General features: G+C 40.2%; 1 protein-coding gene and 1 non-coding gene across 4 annotated transcripts in view; one reads left to right on the top strand and one right to left on the bottom strand.

The window, feature by feature from the left end:
* TBC1D5 (TBC1 domain family member 5) overlaps positions 1-22,279 on the bottom strand; it is a 545,405-nt gene that overhangs the window by 505,300 nt on the left and 17,826 nt on the right. The gene's annotated exons all lie outside the window — the stretch shown is intronic.
* Positions 9,120-9,195, top strand: TRNAA-AGC (transfer RNA alanine (anticodon AGC)). The gene has a single exon. It is a non-coding gene; the product is annotated as a tRNA-Ala (tRNA).

Below are 22,279 nucleotides of genomic sequence, written 5' to 3'. Positions count from 1 at the left end.
TGGAAAGCCTGGGTTGAGTGGTCCAACTGAATGGTAGGCGCTGAACAGTCACCTTGACAACAATTGACTCCCAGCCCCACCTGATTACGCTGGAGGCTCTGACTGCCAGAGCCTTACCCAGAGCCTTGGGCTGAGTGAGGATAGAGTGGGGATTTCCCAGCTCTTTGAGCCTCTTACTCCCCAGACAGAAGCAGTGGCAGCCTCATAGCTGGATCACCAGGCTGCTATTTCAGAAAGGGGAGACTACGGGAGAAACTCCAGGAAAGCAAACTCTCTCATTGTTGGACTCTACAAACGCCAACAAGCCTTGACTACCAGCGAGACTAAAGCCAATTATATGACATTGCCATAGAATCCCATCAACTGCAAATCCCTACCTAAGCGTGACACAGGGGCAGAACCTGGGGTACAGAGTCACCGACAAGGAAGAGGGAGAGAAAAGAAAAAGGAAGAAGTTAACCTCTCAATATCAAGAAAAATCCACAGACTTTATAACTTGTTCCACTAATTCTTGTTGTTGTTTCTCTCTTCTTTCTTATTGCCTTTATTTGTATTTCCTCCATCTCGGTCCTTTTATTCTCTGCCCATCTTATGCTACCCTTTTCTTGAACTACACTACCCATGAGTGTTACATTTTATTTCTTTTCTTCATCCTTACTCTCCCTTAGGGTTACACTCCAAAACCCTTAACTCTCACTCTCTCCCCTTTTGATTTCTTTTTGTTCTTTTTTGTTTTTTTCCCCTTTCCTTTTTTTCTTCCTTCGTTTCTTTTTCTTATTTTTTCCTTTCTATTCGTTCCTTCTTTTCTCCTTTTACTTTTCCTCTCATTTAATCCTCAATCACGAACAAATTATTTAATTTGGGACTCAAGTTTTTTTTTGTTTTTCTTGCTTGTTCTTTTTTTTTTTTTTTTTTTATTTTCTGCTTTTGTTTTTGGTTTTCCATTGTTTGTTTGTTTTTGTGGCATTTTGGGTACTTTTTACATTGCTTTTTAACTCACTAACATTCCTCCCAACCCAAAGTCTCCATTGTATTTAGTCTTCACTCCACTTAATACAACAGATTTTTACTTATTATTTTTATTTTTTTCTTCTTTAAATATTATTTTTTCTCTCCTTTTTTCAGTTTCCCTCTTATCCCTCTCACTATATCTCTTAGTCGACCATCACTTACAAGCAAATCATTTTAATCATTTTATGCTTGTCTAAGATATCCTTTTTTTTTTTTTTTTTTTTTTTTTTTTTGCATTTAGTAGGTCCCTACTCCCTTTTTTGCCCCTTGAACTCTTCACCCCAAATCAGGCCCTCTGTTATAGGCAGTTTTTGTTCCATTTAGCATAATATAATTCACAGGTCATCACAATATTTACCTAAAGAGGTGAGAGGAGGGGAGGAGAAGAAAGGAAAAAGGGGAAAATAATAAATCATTACTTTTTTTGAGTGTGGAGTGTTTTTCTTTTCTTTTTTCCCCCCCCTTTTTATTCTTTATTAATTCTAATTAACAATATCAACAAGACCACCTTCAGATGCCAATAAGAAAAAGGAAATCGAATATTATGGATACAAAAGATAGAGAGGTAACACAAATAGATGTGGAAAGATCTATGGAGAAAAGATTTAACATACTGGAAGCCTTGGAGCCAAATGACAGAGAATTTAAAATAGAAATCTTAAAAATACTCAGAGATATACAAGAAAACACAGAAAGGCAATTTAGGGAAATCAGAAAACAACTCAACAATCACAAAGAATATATTACCAAGGAAATTGAAACTATAAAAACAAATCAAACAGAAATGAAAAACTCAATTCACGAACTGAAAAACGAGATAACAAGCTTAGCTAATAGAACAGCCCAGATAGAAGATAGGATTAGTGAAATAGAAGACAAGCAACTTCAGGCACAACAGAGAGAAGAAGAAAGAGACTCAAAAATAATAAAAAACGAGAAAGCCCTACAGGAATTGTCTGACTCCATCAGAAAGAATAACATAAGAATAATAGGTATATCAGAGGGAGAAGAGAAAGAAAATGGAATGGAGAATATACTCAAACAAATAATAGATGAGAACTTCCCAAGCCTGTGGAAAGAACTAAAGCCTCAAATTCAAGAAGCAAACAGAACACCGAGTTTTCTTAACCCCAACAAACCCACTCCAAGGCACATCATAATGAAGATGACACAAAACAATAACAAAGAAAAAATTCTCAAGGCAGCCAGGGAAAAGAAGAATACAACATATAAAGGAAGACCTATTAGATTATCATCAGACTTCTCAGCAGAAACTCTACAAGCTAGAAGAGAGTGGACCCCAATATTCAAAGCCCTGAAAGACAGAAACTTTCAGCCAAGAATACTATACCCATCAAAGCTATCCTTCAAGTACGAAGGAGATATAAAAATATTCACAAATACAGAAAAGATGAGAGAATTTATCATCAGAAAGCCCCCACTCCAGGAAATACTAAAGGGGGTTTTCCAACCAGATTCAAAGAACAAAAGAAAACAAAACCACAAGTAACATCTCCACCAAGAAAACAATAAAACCAAACTTAAACTGTGACAACAAAAGAAAAAAAGGGGGAGAAAGGATGAAGATTAACAGTAGCAAAGGACGATGAAGCGCAGAAATACTCATAAGAAAGGGTACTACAATGAATATGGTAGGTACCCTTTTCATTACTTAATGGTAACCACCCTTGAAAAAACCACCACAAAAACACTTGACTTAAAAAAGGTAGCAACAGAAGAAAGAAGTATGGAATACAAACAAACAAAAACAAATGATAGAAAAACAAAAGAGAAGAATCAAACAAGATACAAAACTAACAGAAAGCAATTTATAAAATGGCAACAGGGAACCCACAAGTGTCAATAATTATACTAAATGTAAATGGATTAAACTTACCAATAAAAAGACACAGAGTAGCAGAATGGATTAAAAAAGAAAATCCAACTGTATGCTGCCTACAAGAAACTCATCTAAGCAACAAGGATAAAAACAAATTCAAAGTGAAAGGCTGGAAAACAATACTCCAAGCAAACAACACCCAAAAAAAAGCAGGTGTAGCAATACTCATATCTGATAATGCTGACTATAAGACAAAAAAAGTACTCAGAGACAAAAATGGTCATTTCATAATGATTAAGGGGACACTGAATCAAGAAGACATAACAATCCTTAATATATATGCACCAAACCAAGGAGCACCAAAATATATAAGACAGCTACTTATTGACCTTAAAACAAAAACTGACAAAAATACAATCATACTTGGAGACCTCAATACACCGCTGACGGCTCTAGATCGGTCATCCAAACAGAGAATCAATAAAGATATAGTGGCCTTAAACGAAATACTACAACACCTGGATATGATAGACATCTACAGGACACTTCATCCCAAAGCGACAGAGTATACATTTTTCTCTAGTGTACATGGAACATTCTCAAGAATTGACCATATGTTGGGCCACAAAGACAATATCAGCAAATTTAGAAAAATTGAAATTGTACCAAGCATATTTTCTGATCATAAAGCCTTGAAACTAGAATTCAACTGTAAAAAAGAGGAGGAAAAACCCACAAAATTATGGAAACTAAACAACATACTTCTAAAAAATGAATGGGTCAAAGAAGAAATAAGTGCAGAGATCAAAAGATATATACAGACAAATGAAAATGAAAATACGACATATCAGAATCTCTGGGATGCAGCAAAAGCAGTAATAAGAGGAAAGTTCATATCACTTCAGGCCTATATGAACAAACAAGAGAGAGCCGAAGTAAACCACTTAACTTCACACCTTAAGGAGCTAGAAAAAGAAGAACAAAGACAACCCAAAACCAGTCGAAGAAAGGAGATAATAAAAATCAGAGCAGAAATAAACGAAATAGAGAACAGAAAGACTAGAAAAAATCAATAAAACAAGGAGCTGGTTCTTTGAAAAGATCAACAAAATCGACAAACCCTTGGCAAGACTCACCAAGGAAAAAAGACACAGGACTCAAATAAATAAAATCCAAAATGAAAGAGGAGAAATCACCACAGACATCATAGATATACAAAGAATTATTGTAGAATACTATGAAAAACTATATGCCACCAAATACAACAATCTAGAAGAAATGGATAAATTCCTAGAACAATACAACCTTCCTAAACTGAGTCATGAAGAAGCAGAAAACCTAAACAGACCAATCAGCAGGGAGGAAATAGAAAAAACTATTAAAAACCTCCCCAAAAATAAAAGTCCAGGCCCTGACGATTACACTAGTGAATTCTATCAAACATTCAAAGAAGACTTGGTTCCTATTCTACTCAAAGTCTTCCAAAAAATTGAAGAAGAAGCAATACTTCCAAACACATTTTATGAGGCTAACATAACCCTCATACCAAAACCAGGCAAGGATGGCACAAAGAAAGAAAACTACAGACCAATATCTCTAATGAATACAGATGCTAAAATACTAAACAAAATACTAGCAAATCGAATACAACAATATATTAAAAAAATAATACATCATGATCAAGTGGGATTCATCCCAGAATCTCAAGGATGGTTCAACATACGTAAAACGGTTAACGTAATACACCATATCAACAAAACAAAGAACAAAAACCACATGATCTTATCAATAGACGCAGAAAAGGCTTTCGATAAAATACAACACAATTTTATGTTTAAGACTCCAACAAAATGGGTATAGAAGGAAAATATCTCAACATGATAGAGGCCATATATGATAAACCATCAGCCAACATCATATTAAATGGCGTAAAACTGAGGACTTTCCACCTTAAATCAGGAACAAGACAGGGTTGTCCACTCTCTCCACTCTTATTTAACGTGGTGCTAGAAGTTCTGGCCAGAGCAATCAGACAAGACAAAGAAATAAAAGGCATCCATATCGGAAAAGAAGAAGTAAAGGTATCACTTTTTGCTGATGATATGATCCTATACATCGAAAACCCGAAGGACTCCACAAAAAAATTACTAGAAACAATAAACCAATACAGTAAGGTCGCAGGATACAAAATCAACATACAAAAGTCCATAGCCTTTCTATATGCCAACAATGAAATATTAGAAAACGAACTCAAAAAAATAATCCCCTTCACGATTGCAACAAAAAAAATAAAATACCTAGGAATAAACATAACAAAGAATGTAAAGGACCTATATAACGAAAACTACAAGACATTGCTAAGAGAAATAGAAAAAGACACAATGAGATGGAAAAATATTCCTTGTTCTTGGATAGGAAGAATAAATATAATTAAAAAGGCCATATTCCCCAAAGTAATATATAAATTTAATGCAATTCCCATCAAAATTCCTATGACATTTTTTAAAGAAATGGAACAAAAAATCATAAGATTTATATGGAACTATAAAAAACCCCGAATAGCTAAAGCAATCCTAAGGAAAAAGAATGGAGCTGGGGGCATTACAATACCTGACTTTAAACTATATTATAGGGCCACAATAATCAAAACTGTATGGTACTGGCGGAAAAATAGACACTCAGACCAATGGAACAGAACAGAAAGCCCAGAAATAAAACCACATATATATGGTCAAATAATCTTTGATAAGGGGGCCAACAACGCAAAATGGAGAAAAGAAAGCCTCTTCAACAAATGGTGTTGGGAAAACTGGAAAGCCACATGCAAAAGAATGAAACTCGACTACAGCCTGTCCCCGTGTACTAAAATTAATTCAAAATGGATCAAAGACCTAAATATAAGATCTGAAACAATAAAGTACATAGAAGAAGACATAGGTACTAAAATCATGGACCTGGGTTTTAAAGAACATTTTATGAACTTGACTCCAATGGCAAGAGAAGTGAAGGCAAAGATAAATGAATGGGACTACATCAGAATAAAAAGTTTTTGCTCAGCAAGAGAAACCGATACCAAAATAAACAGACAGCCAACTAAATGGGAACTGATATTTTCAAACAATAGCTCAGATAAGGGCCTAATATCCAAAATTTACAAAGAACTCATAAAACTCAACAACAAACAAACAAACAATCCAATAAAAAAATGGGAAGAGGACATGAACAGACACTTCTCCCAGGAAGAGATACAAATGGCCAACAGATATATGAAAAGATGCTCAGCTTCATTAGTTATTAGAGAAATGCAAATCAAAACTACAATGAGATACCACCTCACCCCTGTTAGATTAGCTATTATCAACAAGACGGGTAATAGCAAGTGTTGGAGAGGCTGCGGAGAAAAAGGAACCCTCATACACTGTTGGTGGGAATGTAAAGTAGTACAACCATTATGGAGGAAAGTATGGTGGTTCCTCAAAAAACTGCAAATAGAACTACCTTATGACCCAGCAATCCCTCTACTGGGTATATACCCCAAAACCTCAGAATCATTGATACGTAAAGACACATGTAGCCCTATGTTCATTGCAGCACTGTTCACAGTGGCCAAGACATGGAAACAACCAAAAAGCCCTTCAATAGAAGACTGGATAAAGAAGATGTGGCACATATACACTATGGAATACTACTCAGCCATAAGAAATGATGACATCAGATCATTTACAGCAAAATGGTGGGATCTTGATAACATCATACGGAGTGAAATAAGTAAATCAGAAAAAAACAAGAACTACATGATTCCATACATTGGTGGAATATAAAAATGAGACTAAGAGACATGGACAAGAGAGTGGTGGTTACCAGGGGTGGGGGGAGGGAGGACGCAGGAGGGAGGGAGGGAGAGAGTTAGGGGGAGGGGGAGGGGCACAGAGAAAACTAGACAGAGGGTGACGGAGGACAATCTGACTCTGGGTGAGGGGTATGCAACATAATTTAATGACAAGATAACCTAGACATGTTTTCTTTGAATATATGTACCCTGAAATATTAATGTCATCCCATTAACATTAATAAAAATTTATTTAAAAAAAAAATGTAAAAATAGTTACATTCCTGTCCATAAGAAGCCAAGCTAACTTCCTAGACAGGAAGAACTGAAGCTAGAAAGTGCATGCTCTCACTAAGCACCACAAAATCTGAATGGAGAAAAAGCTGTAAATAGAATTCATGGATGAGCTTTTTCTTTAAAGAAATTTTACAACTATAAAAGCAATAAACAATATTATAAATATCCATGCTCTCACCAACCAGAATTTTTAACAACTGGTATTCACATTATGCATTCAAATTCATATAAATATGAAACCATACTTGCTTCATTTTATGTATATTTATTAAAGAACAAGTAGAGACACAAAGTTTAAGTCAACCACTCACCACCTCCAGCGCCATTTCCCTCTTCTTTCCGCCTTTTTGGCAGCCAGTATCATGTAACCTCCTCATAGTCTATATTTTTATTTACATATTTAAATAAGAGTTGTATTTTATATGATTTTTCAATTTTCAAAAATAATCTCACACTAAGTTCACTTGCTTTTTCCCATGCCACACTATTTTTGAGATCTACTGATTATATATATATATATTTTTTTTTTCCTTTTAACTATTTAAAGTAATGAATTCATACATATGCATACTACATTTTATTTACCCATTCCTCCACTGGTGAGCATTTAGGTTGTCTCTAACTTTGCACTATTACAGTGTTTTAATAAATATCCTTGAACAAGTTTCTATGTTCACATGTAAGAACATGCGAACTACGTTCTCTGAAACAAAGGCTTCTCGACTTCAGCATTATTTGCATTTTGTATTGGACAATTCTTTATTGTGAGGATCTTCCTGTGACTTGTAGGATGTTCAGCAGCATCCCTGATATCCATCTACTAGATGCTCTTCAGATGTAACAACTAAAAGTAACAACTCCAGACATTGCCAAATATACCCAGAGAAGTAAAATTGCTCTGGTTGAGAACTACTGCTCTAAGAGCTATCTATATGAAAGTAGAACTTCTGAGTTATATGTATATTTTCCATTTTACTGGATACTACCCAACTGTTCTCCAGATATCTGTATCAATTTATACTCACATCAGCATATAATACCTCTGGTATCCTAATATCCTTGCCAAAATTTGATAATGTGTAACAATTTAAATTTTCCCAATAAAATGAATTATTAATTTTCTAAAAGGAGAACCATTGCTACTATTAACTTCAAAAATAAGACCCTGGCCGGCTGGCTCAGTGGTAGAGCATCAGCCTGGCATGTGGAAGTCCCAGGTTCAAATTCCAGTCAGGGCACACAGGAGACCATCTGCTTTCTCCACCCCTCTCCTTCCTTCTTCTCTCTCTCTCTCTGTGTCTCTCTCTCACTCCCACAGAGATGGCTCAAATGGCTCAAGCAAGTTGGCCCCTGGTGCTGAGGATGGCTCCGTGGCCTTGCCTTAGGTACTAAAATATACTGCTCACAAAAATTAGGGGATATTTCAAAATGAATATGAAGGAATTTAAAAAAAGAAGCATTTGACTTATTTTATTAAACAAGAACATCAGAAAAGCAAATGACAAGAAAGTTGTTCTGTTATGCAAATGAGATGCAAAACCAACTTATTTCATTGATGAAAATGTACTATACAAAAGGCTGAAAGTACTGGAGTACTTGCATGTTTCCTGACCCCCTAATTTTTGTGAGCAGTGTAGCTTGGTTGCTGAGAAACGGAGCAAGCTCCTGTTGAACAGAGCATCGCCCCAGAGAGGGCTTGCTGGGTGGATCCTGGTTGGGGCACTAGCAGAAGTCTGTCTCTCTGTCTCCTCGCCTCCCCCATAATTAAAAAAAAAAAAAAGTATAAGTGCTACATAAGTGCCACTTTAAAGAAATTATATTAAAACCCTAAACTTAAAAGGGAAAGGTGACCTACACCATATTATCTTCTCTTTATTTTACTTTGCCTTTTTTTTCTGCTAGGTGATTTTTTTTCTTGATTTTGATACATATTTAGTATTATTATACTGAATTAATTTTAACTTCTTAAAACTTATTTTTCCTAGAAACTTCAAATTATGATCGTTGGTCCACACTTAAATCTTTCAAAGATTATACAAGAAAATTTTAATAACTTATTTGAAATATTTCAAATGATGATCATTTATGGAAGGGTCATCATTCTTACACTTCTAAATTGATGGCCTTTAAATATAAAAGTAAGCCCTGGCCGGTTGGCTCAGCGGTAGAGCGTCGGCCTAGCGTGCGGAAGACCCGGGTTCGATTCCCGGCCAGGGCACACAGGAGAAGCGCCCATTTGCTTCTCCACCCCTCCGCCGCGCTTTCCTCTCTGTCTCTCTCTTCCCCTCCCGCAGCCAAGGCTCCATTGGAGCAAAGATGGCCCGGGCGCTGGGGATGGCTCTGTGGCCTCTGCCCCAGGCGCTAGAGTGGCTCTGGTCGCAACATGGCGACGCCCAGGATGGGCAGATTATCGCCCCCTGGTGGGCAGAGCGTCGCCCCTGGTGGGCGTGCCGGGTGGATCCCGGTCGGGCGCATGCGGGAGTCTGTCTGACTGTCTCTCCCCATTTCCAGCTTCAGAAAAAATGAAAAAATAAAAAAATAAAAAATAAATATAAAAGTAAGCTAGAGATATACAACTGAACATTTATAACAGATATATCTATTACCAAACCCCCTATATGTAAAAGAACCTATTGAGTAAACTGATTCTAAAACTGGAGTCAGACTGAATCAATATGGTGATTCAGGCCGCCCCATCCTATACCAACTCCAGAGAATTAGATCTGGAATTTGTAGTTCCTGATTTTCAACCATCTGGAAAGATCAACTGAAATCCCTGTTCATCAGTTCAGCGAGATACCTTTGTTGATTTTTAATATGAATTCCTCTTTGGGCTAAGAAATCTTGTATTGGCTTTTATTATTGGCATTCAAAGAATCTTGTCTAAGACAGTGGCACATTGAAATGATAGTGATTTCACCGATAATAATTCCAACTATAACCAGACTAGAAAACCAGAAGATAAACCACAAATTTAAAGGACTACCAGAAAGAAGAAGATATCTTAATTGATGAGAAGATATGAGAGAGAGAATCTAGTGTAATTGCTGCAAATTATAGGAGTTTCCATGAGAGTAATGTCCAGGCACAATAAAGCTATGATATTTTAAGCTAGAAGGAGCCTACAGGCTATTAACAGCATGAAGTAAGAACATCCAGGCAAGTAACTTCATCCCGATAGCCCCAGGCCAAACAGCCAGTAAGAGGGGTATCTGTGCCCCAAAAAAGATGTACTAAGTGTGGACCCTTGGTTAAAACTAAATTGTCAAAGCCTAGTTCCCAATCCAAAGATGTAGCACAGGATATATATCTTAACATTATATCATTAAAAGTTTCTGAGGCACTGTGTAAAATGGTCAAATCAGTGTTTGAGGAAGATTACTTCTGTGTCAGTAAGAAGGATGAACTAAGGAGAGTGAAGAATACAGACAGCAAGGCTCATTGGGAAATAATGCAGGAATGAAATCCAGACAGAGACCCTAAGAACAGAAAACACAAATTAACCCAGACACACTGATAAGAATAAACTTGTTGGATGACTTGATGTTAATTAAATAAATAAAGATAAAGACTATATCATTAATTTATTTGTTCACAAAATACTTATTATAAGCTTTGTGTATTACACTATCCCTAGCATTTATCATTATCAAATTAACCTAAGAATAAGAAAGTCAAATGTAACCCGCAGATTTTGGACCTAAGAACATCATGTAAGGCAAATAAAGAAAGGTCTGCAGAGAACACTGGATTTAAAAGGAACAGTGATTGTAGGGTGGTCAGCAATGGGGAAAGTCACATGAGAAACCCAGACCCAGGAACTTGGCTAGAACCGCCCACACTCATGCGCACCAAGAGAAACTTTCCAGGAGTCCTTGGGAAAAGGGCGACTGTCTGCCAGCCAGTGAGATTTCACCACGTCATATTAGCTCAACCACCCTAGAGACCCTTTAAATATCCCCCACGCAGTTCACCTCATGCGACTTCCCTGGCCTCTGTCCTCGGGACCAGGGAACATCATCGGGCGGGATGCGCTGTACTAAATAAAGCTTTTATTGTTCCACACTTTGTGGCTGTGCCCTTCCTTCTTCCTCAGCGGGGAAAAATACCTTACATTTGGTGCCGAAACCCGGGAGGAGTCAGAAGTCCGCAAGGACCACTCCTCTTCCCCTAACCCTCTGAGAAAGAACCAGGACCTCCAACCTTCCAGCCACTCAGCACACAGTGCAGTAAGTCCCCTGCCTTCAGCCTCCTCCCAGTTCTTTCCACTGAGACTCCCTGTCCGAAACCGCAGCTGCTTCAGGGACCTCTTTTCCATTCCGAGTGCATATGTGCCTGTGGAGAAGTCCTGAGCACATCCACTTTATTTATCCGTCCAGTGGCCAGAGCTTGAATTGCGGGACACCAATTCTCATGTCTGACCTCTCCGAGGACTGAGGGTGGCCATAGAGGCACAGGATTCTAAACCTAATCCAAAAACATTCCTAGAATTGCCTTATCTGAAATCTCTCCCTCCCTAAAGAAGAAGAAACTGTTCTTCTCCACTGTGGCCAGGCCACAGAACCCACTGGATAATCAGACCAGGAAGCCTCCTGAAGGGACTTTCGGTTTTAACACCCTCACCAATTTATCGCCAAAAGAACTGGGAACTGGTTGGAGATCCCTTACATTCAGGGCTTCTGGTTATTCGCACTCCCGTCCTAATCTCTGTGCTGCCTGCTACACAGTGCAGGCCCTTTCTGGCCAGAGAACCCTCACCTAAACCCTCCGCTCCTAATCTTTCCTTCTCCGCTGAACCCCAACTCTCTCCCCCTCCTGCCTGACCCCCGGGGGCGACCCTCTCTCGGACCGCTCTCTGGTCCCTCTGCGGACCTCTTTCACTCGGATCTCTTCCCTCCAAGAGCCCCCTCCCCTCCACAGGTTCCTGTTTCTCATTCACCTGCAAATATCAGTCTCTCTTTCTTCTCCCCTGCTGGCCAGGGGCCCCTCCCTTCTCCACTGTGTTCTTAAGCCCCTCCTCCATCAGGCCATTTTCAGCCTGCCATTGGCTCTTACACTGGTTTGCAGGACGCCCAACCCCAATATTCTTGCAGGAAGTTCTGGCCCTGTTCTGCCTCTGGCTCCAGCATTTCTGGCCTGATCTGGGTGCCGGGCTCCCCAAGAGTCCCCCTCCTTTTATTCTAACCCCCAATCTCCTATCCGAGACCTATGAACACAGCCTTTAAAGTTTATAATAGGCCCTGGCCGTTGGCTCAGTGGTAGAGCATCGGCCTGGCGTTCAGAAGTCCCGGGTTCGATTCCCGGCCAGGGCACACAGGAGAAGCGCCCATCTGCTTCTCCACCCCTCCCCCTATCCTTCCTCTCTGTCTCTCTCTTCCCCTCCTGCAGCCGAGGCTCCATTGGAGCAAAGATGGCCCGGGCACTGGGGATGGCTCCTTGGCCTCTGCCCCAGGTGCTAGAGTGGCTCTGGTCGCAACATAGCGACGCCCTGGAGGGGCAGAGCATCGCCCCCTGGTGGGCAGAGCGTCGCCCCCTGGTGGGCGTGCCGGGTGGATCCCGGTCGGGCGCATGCGGGAGTCTGTCTGTCTCTCCCCGTTTCCAGCTTCAGAAAAAAAAATACAAAAAAAAAAGTTTAAAATAATTGCGGCTAGTAGAAAAAGGCCAAGGCTGTTCGCCAGGCCTGCATGCAGCAAAAGGTAACTCTCCCAACCCAGACTCTTGCATGCATAAACTTAATTCAGGCCTTGAAGACAGACATATTTAAACATTAAACAGAGACTTCACATACAATTATACAAATCAAAAGTGAAACCCGGGATTTTAGAGATTAGAATGTGCTCTGCTTGATCTTACATAGGGCTATTTTAATAGGAACATGATAAGGATAAATATTAAGCAGAAATCTCTCTTGAAAATTCTCAAGTCGGCTGTATGAGATTTTTGTTTAGGCATATCCAAACAAGCTCCCCTTTCGCCCTCTTTCCAGACATAGAATAGGAAAGAAATAAAATGATAGTTTAGAGAAAGTTAGAGAATAATGGGAAAAAAAGCTTAATTATCCCTAACTCTTACTACGTCTTTTTATTTACTAAAGTTCAAACTCTAATAGCTGCTGCAACTGGCAGCCTAGACTAATCATGCCGAGTCGGGGCCGCCGAAAGCCTCCATCTCAATCCCAGCCGAGCGGCAGACCTAGTTTACCAGGTGGGGAAGGCTTCCCCGTTCACCTCCCTGCTTTACCTGCCCCTTGGCTACAGCCTCCACCAGTCTGGGCCCAACCCAGCGCCGCATTGGAAACAAGATTCACAGGCAGAAGTATTTCTCTGACCTCTTTTCTTTCGTTTGTCCTGCCTTTTATCAAAAACTCTTGGAATCCTCACCTTAAGGGCTGTGGCAAAAGCAAGACCTTGCATGTATGAAGTCCCAACGTCAGCGCATATTCTGATATAAACTTCCTTTTCTATCACTATTCTTTCAACTGCCGGAATCAGCCGTGAAACAAATTCTTGATATTGCTCATCAGGACTTTGCCTAATATTGCTGAATTCCTCCATTTTCCCCCCTGCATCACGAGCCCGATCCAAAGCTTGTTGGAGTGGGGTCTGAGACAAAGACTTTGGGAGCAGAGAGCTGCGGAGGCGCAGAGTTTAAAATGGCCAAAGCTGTGATATTCTCATCTCTCGAGTTACTCTCAGACTCCAAGTTTTCTCATATTTTCATTCCTCTGTTTCTACCTCATTCTGTTCAAACAGCTTCTTCTCAAATAAAAACATTTGTACAAAAAGAACAAGGTCCCTCACTTTTGATCCTACAACTCACATATTTATTTTTCTCCCAAATTATTTCTTATTATACTTTCTCATCAAACTCTACTTTAAAGCTTTAGTCTCTAAAAGCTTTATACTTACTTCGTGTGACGTTATTATTATACTCTCCCCCTAAACTCTATTTAAAAGCTTCTCTAGAAGCTTTATACTTACTTTGTGTGCACACTTCTGGGGAGTCCCATTACCTCTCCTCTTTTCCTGTTTCAATGGCCACACATATGGGGCCCCTCTGTGGCAATGCCCGAATCAACCGAGCTATCCTCAGCACCTGAGGCTGACACTCAGCCCCATCTAGCCACTGGCTGCGAGAAGGGAAGAGAGAGAGAAGTGGGAGGGGAAGGGGAAGAGAAACAGATGGTCGCTTCTTATGTGCGCCCTGACCAGGGATCAAAGTATTTTTATAATAAACATTAATAAAATTGTTAACCCTGTATTATAAAGTATTTGATAAGTACAAGATTATATATAATACATATTATAAATCACAGTAATAAAATGAATGTGATAAACTCATCTTTGAAACTAAGACATGGAATATCACCAGTATCTTTAAGCTCCTGGTATGTTCCTTCCCAATACTAACCTTCTGCTGCACGTTCCACTTAGGAAATCACTACTCAAAACTGTTTCTTAATCATACCTTTACTTTTCCTTAATATTTTACTTTATTACAACATTATTTCTGCTGGTTCTGAGGCCTTCAGACTCAGACTGGAACTACACCATTGGCTCTCCTGAGCCACCATGCTTGCCGACTGTAGATTTTGGGATTTCTTGGCCTCCATAATCATGGGAGTCAATTCCTTATAATAAGTCTCTTTCTAAACATATACACACAGGCACACGCTTCTCTGAAGACCATGCCTAATAAAACTGTCAATCAAGAATTCTATAACTGGTGAAAATCTCCTTCAAAAATAAAGGAAAAATTAAGATATTCCCAAATAAACAAAAGTTAACAGAGTTTATTTACACTAGACCTGCCCTACAAGTAATACTAAAAGGAGCCCTTACATGTAAATGAAAAAACACTATAAAGTAACTCAAAGCCATTCAAAGAAATAAAGATCTCTAGTAAAGGTAAACACATGGGAAAACATAAAGACCACTATTATTTTTTTTTTTCAGAGATAGAGAGTCAGAGAGAAGGATAGATAGGGACAGACAGGAACGGAGAGAGATGAGAAGCATCAATCATCAGTTTTTCCTTGCGACACCTTAGTTGTTCATTGATTGCTTTCTCATATGTGCTCTGACTGTGGGGCTACAGCAGACCAAGTAACCCCTTGCTCGAGCCAGCGACCTTGGGTCCAAGCTGGTGAGCTTTGCTCAAACCAGATGAGCCTGCAGTCAAGCTGGCGACCTCAGTGTCTCGAACCTGGGTCCTCTGCATCCCAGTCCAACGCTCTATCCACTGAGCCACCGCCTGGCCAGGCAAGACCACTATTATTATATTTTTGATTTGTAATCTCATTTTTTATTTCTTGCAAGATTTAAAAGACAAATGCATTTAAGAAATTATAATTCTTATTGATACATAATGTATAAAGATATACCCTCCTTCCCCTTTGGCTATCACTATACTTTTGTATGTGTCTATGTGTAATTTATATATTTTTTGTTTTTATTTTTTTAGTCTAATTTTTTGTTTAATCCTCTGTTTTTTTATTCATCCAGCCTTCCAATACCCCTCCCAAACAGTGAAAGGATTAAACAAAAGATTAAAAGTAAAAGATATAGAAATAACACATGGACACATACAACAGTATAGTGATAGCCATAGGGGAAGGGGGCACCATGGAGATGGAAAGAGACTTTACTTTGGGCAATGGGCACATGATCTTTTGTTACCTTGCACATTTGAAACCTCAGTGGTTTTACTGACCAATGTCACCCAGTAAACACAATTTTAAAAAAGAGAAAGAGGCCCTGGCAGGTTGGCTCAGCGGTAGAGCGTCGGCCTGGCATGCGGGGGACCCGGGTTCGACTCCCGGACAGGGCACATAGAAGCGCCCATTTGCTTCTCCACCCCCCCACCCCCCCACCCCCGCTCCTTCCTCTCCGTCTCTCTCTTCCCCTCCCGCAGCCAAGGCTCCATTGGAGCGGGGATGGCCCGGGCGCTGGGGATGGCTCCTTGGCCTCTGCCCCAGGCGCTGGAGTGGCTCTGGTCGTGGCAGAGCAATGCCCCGGAGGGGCAGAGCATCGCCCCCTAGTGGGCAGAGCGTCGCCCCTGGTGGGCGTGCCGGGTGGATCCCGGTCGGGCGCATGCGGGAGTCTGTCTGACTGTTTCTCCCCGTTTCCAGCTTCAGGGAAAAAAAAAAGAGAGAGAGAAAGAAAATGAGTCAATGTAATACATATTAATAGAATGGAAGGAGGGAAAAACACAATCATACCAATTTATGCAGAAAATACATTTAACAATGTCCAAACTACCCTTTCATGATTAAAAAAAAATTTAGAAAACTAGGAATTGGAGGGAGCTACTCAACATAATAAATGACACTGAGGAAAAATTCCACAACAGCATACTTAGTGGTGAAAGGCTCAACTCTTCCCCCTAAAACCAGGGGGAAAAATAAGATGCCTGTTTTTACCACTGCAATTCAACAATGTACTGGAAGTTCTAGCCAGAGTAATTAGGTAGAGAAAATAAAAATTAAGAAGTATCCAAACTGGAAAAGAAGTAGTAAAACTATCTCTGCTCAAAAATAAAATAATCCAGGCCCTGGCCGGTTGGCTCAGTGGTAGAGTGTCGGCCTGGCGTGCAGAAGTCCTGAGTTCGATTCCCGGCCAGGGCACACAGGAGAAGCGCCCATCTGCTTCTCCACCCCTCCCCCTATCCTTCCTCTCTGTCTCTCTCTTCCCCTCCTGAAGCGAGGCTCCATTGGAGCAAGGATGGCCCGGGCGCTGGGGATGGCTCCTTGGCCTCTGCCCCAGGCACTAGAGAGGCTCTGGTCACAACAGAGCGATGCCTCTGAGGGGCAGAGCATCGCCCCCTGGTGGGCAGAGCTTCGCCCCTGGTGGGTGTGCCGGGTGGATCCCGGTCGGCGCATGCGGGAGTCTGTCTGACTGTCTCTCCCCGTTTCCAGCTTCAGAAAAAAAACAAAACAAAACAAAACAAAACAAAAAAACAACAATATATATATAATATAAATAAATCCCCAAAAAATTCACAAAAAGCTACTACAGTTAATAAACAATTTCAGCAGTGTTGCAGGGTATAAGATCCATACAAAAAGATCAGTTCTGTTTCTACATATATAGCTGCAATGAGAAAACCAAAAGGAAATTAAGTAAACTATTCCATTTATAATAGCAACTAAAAGAATAAAATACCTAGAAATAAATTTAGTCAAGACAGTATAAGATATATACACTGAAAATTACAGAAGATTGCTTAAAGATACTAAAGTTGACCTAAAAAAATGGAAAGACATTCCATGTTCATGGGTAGGAAAATTTAATATTGTTAAGTTGTCAATACTACAGAGTAATCTACAAACGCAATGCAATGCAATTCCTATCCATTTCAGACAGCCTGTTTTTGTAGGAGTAGTAAAGCCTATGGCTAAATCATACAGTTTATTTTGGGGGTGATAAAAAAGTTCAAAAATTGATTGTAGTGATGGTTGAACAACTGTGAATATATTAAAGCCACTGAATTGTACATTTTCAAGTAAGTGTGTTGTTTGGTATGTGAATTATATCTCAAAAACACTATTAAAACAGAGATCGTTCTCCCTCCCTCTCTAATATTTTCCCTAGTCTCTTCATGAATATCATCCCCAAAAATGAATTCAATTATAATCTTGTCTAGCTGACATCTCCTAAATCTTTGTCATCGGCCTTGACTTTCCTCCAATTTCCAGACCTGAATTTCCCCACTAACTGCTCTATGGATGGCAGGGGTCACAACAGTCACAAAGCTCAAATGTGTTTTCCTACTTCAACACACTTAGTCTCAGCTAACAGGTCCTACCGTGTTTCCCCGAAAATAAGACAGTGTCTTTTATTAATTTTTGCTCCTTAAGACGCACTAGGTCTTATTTTCAGGGGACGTCTTATTTTTCCATGAACAAGAATTCACATTTATTGTTGAACAAAAAATCAACATTTATTAATATACTGTAGTCATGTCATCACAAACATCAGCATAACCGGCCAAACTCTGAATTCATCAAGAATTTCTTGTGACTCTATTTCCATGTACAACAATCTACCCTGTTTCCCCGAAAATAAGACAGTGTCTTATATTAATTTTTGCTCCTAAAGATGCTCTAGGTCTTATTTCCAGGGGAGGCCTTACATTTCTAAGCTTGAAAAAAAATTACGCCAGGTCTTATTTTCGGGGGATGTCTTATTTTGGGGGAAACAGGGTAGTCTCCCATATTAGTAACTCTGGTATCTCGCCCTCACTACCACCTGCTCCTCCCCCACATTCAGTCTGTCACCAACTTCTGTCAGTTCTACCTCTATAACATCTTTCTTTTCCTCTCAACTAATAAAGTCATTATTTCAAAGCATCACAAGTTCCCTCCTTCCATTCTTCTTCTCCTCAATACAGCATTATATTCCCAAACACAGGTCAAGAAATCCACAATGTAATGTTTACCATGCTTTCCCCTTCTCCACACCCCTTATAGCTTCCCACTTACTGCAGAATAAAATTCCACCTTTCCACATCTCGATCTTCAAAATCTCCTGTGGAGTGGATTCAACCCACCCACCTAATGTCACTTCTTATGCCACTCTTGAGCCCTAAGTGACAGCCTCCCCAAAGCACTCATTTCTCTAACACCCCATGGCTTTCTTGCCCAGGTGCTTTTTCTTAGCACTTTCTCCACTTAACTAAATTCCTCACCCTCCAAGCGGTATGTGCCTTTATTATAATTTTCCTCAAGTCTAAGATGCCACCAAAGTGTAAGATATCTGCCAATTTCAGAAACACTGAAATGTGTAAAAAAAAAAAAAAGCCTTAAGAGTAAAATACAGTAAATATCTTCTTCCTCTACATTCCCTCAATAAATACAGTGTTTATATTTCTATTCAACTTATTTCTTAGGCCTTGTATTATGCCTTAATGTCTATAAATCATAGGCTTCTTCAAGACAAAAGCTCTGTCTTGCTCATCTATGATACAGTAGAAATCTCACTGAAATTTGAGTAAGACGGTCCAGATAAGATTTTGTAAAGAGAAAAAGAAAGAAAATAGCACTAATAATAACACCTATCTCACGTTTATTATCAGAATAAATTAGAGAATATACATTAAAATCAATGTGTAAAGTGGATCTTATTCAAATGTGGGATTTTGGTATTTTAAAAGATATATTTACTAAAATTAAATGTCACACTGCAAATCTGTCACTCTTCAGTATCAGAAACTACATAAAGAAATACAGGAAATTTTTCTCACGGAAATTTCTACAGGAAATTACTGCATCCCACAATACTTCAGGAGCCCAGTAATCCCCGTGCTCCAGGAGAGCCAAGCACCCTGCCAGCACTCTAGAGCACACTAGATCATGATCACTGATTCCCACGCCCGCTTCCAGAGAGCCAAGTCTGTGGCCCTAGGACAGGGATTCTCAAAGAGAGTAAGTAACAGAATACTGAGGGAGGCATGTCTAACACGAAAACAAAATAGCATCAAAGTGGGGCATGGTTTGAGAATCTTGGCAGAAGGCACTTAGATGAAATGAGTGACTCTAAGACATAAAGATACCTTTGAAAGTTTATGTCCACAATTCCTCTATTGCCTGGACTAGTGTAATATCCTCTTAACAGGTATCCTACGTCTAGAGCACCCTCGTGAACTCATCCTCCACATCTATGGAAAAGCACAGCTAAAACAAAGCTAATCAGGCCACTCCACTACACCTTCAACAGCTCGCCAACAGCTTGAGAGTAAAAATAACCTGGCCTCCTTCTGGCTCCCAGCCCCATTTTATGAGCCAAACTTGATGTTCCAGCAACAGTGATTGAAATTTCCTACACACGCTTTGAGCTCCTGCAGTTTTTTTGAGCTTTTGTTCAAACTTTCCTCCCAGTATCATCCATTCCACCTCTCTTGACAAATTGTTTAAAGCTCAGCTCACATCTTCCAACTCCTGACAGTATTCCATCAACTACAAGACTGGGTTAAATATACCTCCCTTGAGTTTCTTCAAGGAACATGTCCCCATCTCTAACATCACACATTCTATTGCAATTTTAAAATTGGTGGCGCAGTGGATAAAGCATTGACCTGGAATGCTGAGGTCGCCAGTTCAAAACCCTGGGCTTGCCTGGTCAAGGCACATATGGGAGTTGATGCTTCTTGCTCCTCCCCCCCTTCTCTCTCTCTCTCTCTTCTCTAAAAAATGAATAAATAAAAATAATTTTTTAAAAATTGGAAGTATCCTTAAAAATAAACAAAAAACAGAAAAACCACTTGCAGTAGACTGTAACATAAGACAAAAAACCAAGTGCTTTCAACACTGAAGTCATTTATCTAATACAGTGCCACTCAATAATTGTTTTAACTGAACTGAGATGCTGATCTTAATATTGGTTTTTAAGAAATCATTCCATGCCTGACCAGGCGGTGGCGCAGTGGATAGAGCGTCGAACTGGGACGCAGAGGACCCAGGTTCGAAACCCCAACGTCGCCAGTTTGGGTACAGGCTCATCTGGTTTGAGCAAGGCTCACCAGCTTTAACATAAGGTCGCTGGCTTGAGCAAGGAGTCATTCGGTTTGCTGTAGCCACCACGCCCCCCCCCCCCCCCCCCCCCGGTCAAGGCACATATGAGAAAGCAATCAATGAAGAACTAAGGAGCCGCAACAAAGAATTGATGCTTCTCATCTCTCTCCCTTCCAGTCTGTCCCTCTCTCTGTCTCTGTCACACACAAAAATTATTCCATTCTTGAAGAAGGAGGAAGAAAGAGGAGGATGAGGAAGAGGAAGAGGAAAAGGAAGAAGAAGGAGGATGAGAAGGAGAAGGAGGGGGAGGAGGAGCAGGAGAAGGAGAAGGAGGAGGAGGAGGAGGAGAAGGACCAAGGGCCCTGGCTGGTTGGCACAGCAGTAAAACACCAGCCTGGCATGTGAAAGTCCCAGGTTCAATTCCTGGTTAGGGCACATAGGAGAAGCAACCACCTGCTATCTGCTTCTCTACCCCTCGTCCTTTTCTTTCTCTGTTCCTTTCCCGCAGCCATGGCTCAAATGGTTTGAGCAAGTTGGCCCCAGGAGCTGAGGATGGCTACATGCCCCGACTCAGGTGCTAAAATGGCTTAGTCACCAAGCAATGGGGCAGTGGCCCCAGATGGGCAGAGCATCACCCCATAGAGGGCTTGTCAGGTGAATCCCAGTCGGGGCACATGTGGAAGTCTGTCTCTGCCTCTGTGCCTCTCACTTAGTAATAATAATAATAATAATAATAATAATAATGAACCAAGAAGGGCTCTTTTGCTTGTTACTTGTGGGGATTTTTAAGCAAATTCTTCTTTATGGCTAAGGCTACATAAATGCACAGGTATATTAATGAATATTATACACTAACAACATAGTTGTTGAGCTGGTCAACTAAATGTTTTCAGATCCTTTCCCCAGACCTACCCTGTGCTGCTCTGTATCACAAGCAAATGCAATTTCCAAGCAACCTTGCCCTCTGGCTTCCAAGAAGATCAGGCTAATGGGGAGGCACTAATGAGTGATAGAAGGCAGAAGAGGGAGAAGCCAGAGCATTTTTCCTCACTCTACCTACTTCCTGACACATCCTTGGCAGAAGCTTTACCCCTTTATAACTCCATTTCCCTCCAGGAGTCCTGCCCTCTGACGTCCCAGCTCCCACCATGAAGCCCCAACTAACTATGGCTCTAGCTCCCCCTCTCAGCCCTGGCTTTTGTACCCTCTTCTCATCTTCCCCCAGCCCTAAGGGCATCGTTGAGACTTCCGGGTTTTGTTAATATCTGGTTTGTCTCACAGTACAGTTTGGCTTCTCAATTACCTCTGCAACCAGTTCCTGGAGTAACTTGTCTCTGATGAAAGACCCCCTGTGGTTCCTGTCTTCTGGGCTGATCCTGACTTATTCTGATTTTAACTCTCATTTAAAATAGAATGAATCAGATATACCTAAGCATACCTGAGCAGGAAAACTTTTAATCTTGAAAAGAACTTATTACACAAAAACAGTATTCTGAATACAGATAAAGAAAGAGAAAGGGAGAGAAGGAGGAAAGGAAGGAGAGAGAAGGAACCATGCATTAAATTCTTAAAAGTAAAAGTGAAGAATATAGCATTTTATTTATAGCAAAGTGTTCCTCACTGGAATGAGGTCTTTCCTTAGCTGCAATGTTTGCCTGAATTAAGTCAATCACATAATAAAAATGTCACTTTTCAAAAACTTATTTAGTAGAAGGGAAAATTGGAAGGATTGTGGGAGTTGGAGTCAATGAAGGCCAAGACATCTGTTCAAAGGGAAATAAATGTTAAAGAT

This window comes from Saccopteryx bilineata, chromosome 10, assembly GCF_036850765.1.
Source record: "Saccopteryx bilineata isolate mSacBil1 chromosome 10, mSacBil1_pri_phased_curated, whole genome shotgun sequence".
NCBI lineage: Eukaryota > Metazoa > Chordata > Mammalia > Chiroptera > Emballonuridae > Saccopteryx > Saccopteryx bilineata.
Note: the sequence above shows the minus strand (reverse complement) of the source record. Positions and strands in the feature narration are given on the sequence as shown.